A 2,500-nucleotide genomic window follows, 5' to 3' on the forward strand; every position below is an offset into this window, starting at 1 on the left:
GAGATGATAAACGTAGTGATAGCTGGGTGTTGAAGGTACTCACGGGGGATAGGAGGAGAAGGAAAGAGTGGCGGCGGGGTGTTGAAGGGTACTGAAGGGGAATTGTAGGGGTGTTGGTGGGGAGAGCGAAGGAGGGTAGAGCGTGTTTGTAAGGTGTTGAAGACTACGGAGAAAATACAGCAAAGTGAGAGTCATGAAAGGGTGTTGAGGGGGAAACAAGACGGGGAGACGGGGAGAAGGAGATAGGTAGGTGCTGAGGGGGAGGAAAGGAGGGGGGATGGCGGTAGACTTTTAAATTGCGCCAAAGATTCATCATCGTCACGTCGCCAACACTAGAGTGACACTGCGTTTTCTACACACACACACACACACACACACACACACACACAATGACGGTTACTCTCTGCTACTTCTATTTGTCGCAGTAGAGATCCTTCACGCCGTCGTCCCTCCTGCTATTACACACAGGAGGAATGGGACCCTATCCACCGTCTGTTCGCCGCACTTCTTGCTTCAATGGAGTCGGGCACAGAGTAGTAGGGGCCAACACGTCTGCTGCTGCTGCTGGTTTTTTTTTTTTTTTTTTTTTTTTTTTTTTCAGATCTTATTTTGTTGAGATTATAGTCCCTGGATTTTATGGATTTTAAATTGATGATGAAACGTTTTTGTTACTACTACTACTACTACTACTACTACTACTACTACTACTACTACTACTACTACTACTACTACTACTACTACTACTACTGCTGCTGCTGTTGCTGTTAGATCAGTGGTTCCCAAAGTATCTTATATGACTCCACTTTTTGCTCTTTCATCGTGTTTATATACAATTATGTTTTTACAGTTTGTGTCTTAGCACTGTTTAAGAAAACAATCTCTGCTTGCTTTAAAACAAATAAGATAAGCAAGTATGAGTTACGAAGACATGCATGGCACACTTATAATATTACCAACTCTCATAATACTGAAATAAAAAAACTGCTTTGATAATGAAATGAGAAAGAAAAATAATATAATACTGATATGAAAAACTGGCAGCATGAATTACAATGTCTGGTTTGCCAAGCGTATTTCAGTAGAGCAGACGCAGCTGATTCCCACACGCGTAAGGATAGAAACTTCTTGGAGCAATTCATGCTGTACTGTTTGAACATTGAGCTTTGGGCTTCACGCTCCTCGCACCTCCAATATTTCCCTCATTTTCCGCTGAGCACTTTAACTAAAGAAACATGATTTGTTGGGGGAATGTTGAAGATAAGGAATGGGAATAGGAAGGGCGAGGATAGACATGGTGTTACTTACATCAAACACACAGTGACTTGTTCTTCACCATTACAACCTTCCCTTTTCTAAATATACCTTCACCCACTTCCGCAGGCCGCTGCATTAAGGGAAAAACCATTATGCATTACGTAGAGAGCATGCAAAGACTATTATGCAGTAGTTGCCGGTGAAAATTGTTCGTTTTCTTTCATGCGAGTGCGTTTTCAGTTTAAGAAAGGTAAACTAAGGAAGATATTTCCATTGTCAATTTTTTAGATATCTTGTTATTTTATGGTTATCTAGGAATTATTATTTTTGTTATAAATGTGTGTGTGTGTGTGAGAGAGAGAGAGAGAGAGAGAGAGAGAGAGAGAGAGAGAGAGAGAGAGAGAGAGAGAGAGAGAGAGAGAGAGAGAGAGAGAGAGAGACTTACTTTCGTGTGCTACCGATATTGTTGTTGTTATTATTATTATTATTATTATTATTATTATTATTATTATTATTATTATTATTATTATTATTATTAATATTGTCCTCCTCCTCCTCCTCCTCCTCCTCATCCTCCTCCTCCTCCTCCTCCTCCTCCTCCTCCTCCTCCTCCTCCTCCTCCTCCTCCTCCTCCTCCTCCTCCCACTACCACCACCACCACCACCACCCTCCGGAAGCAGCGGCGGGGAGCGCGTCGATAAATTTCGGTGTTGTTGGAGGGAGTCCAGTGGTGGCTGTGAGAGGTGACAGGGTACGCTCTCTCTCTCTCTCTCTCTCTCTCTCTCTCTCTCTCTCTCTCTCTCTCTCTCTCTCTCTCTCTCTCTCTCATTTACTTCCCGTTTCTGTCTTTCCACCTCTCTTTCTACTCTCTCTCTCTCTCTCTCTCTCTCTCTCTCTCTCTCTCTCTCTCTCTCTCTCTCTCTCTCTCTCTCTCTCTCTCTCTCTCTCTCATTTACTTCCCGTTTCTGTCTTTCCACCTCTCTTTCTACTCTCTCTCTCTCTCTCTCTCTCTCTCTCTCTCTCTCTCTCTCTCTCTCTCTCTCTCTCTCTCTCTCTCTCTCTCTCTCTCTCTCATTTACTTCCCGTTTCTGTCTTTCCACCTCTCTCTCTCTCTCTCTCTCTCTCTCTCTCTCTCTCTCTCTCTCTCTCTCTCTCTCTCTCTCTCTCTCTCTCTCTCTCTCTCTCTCTCTCTCTCTCTCTCTCTCTCCACCTGCAGCTCTTCCCAAGGTGTGAGAGAATTCTGGGA

Source organism: Scylla paramamosain, chromosome 22, assembly GCF_035594125.1.
Source record: "Scylla paramamosain isolate STU-SP2022 chromosome 22, ASM3559412v1, whole genome shotgun sequence".
Lineage (NCBI taxonomy): Eukaryota > Metazoa > Arthropoda > Malacostraca > Decapoda > Portunidae > Scylla > Scylla paramamosain.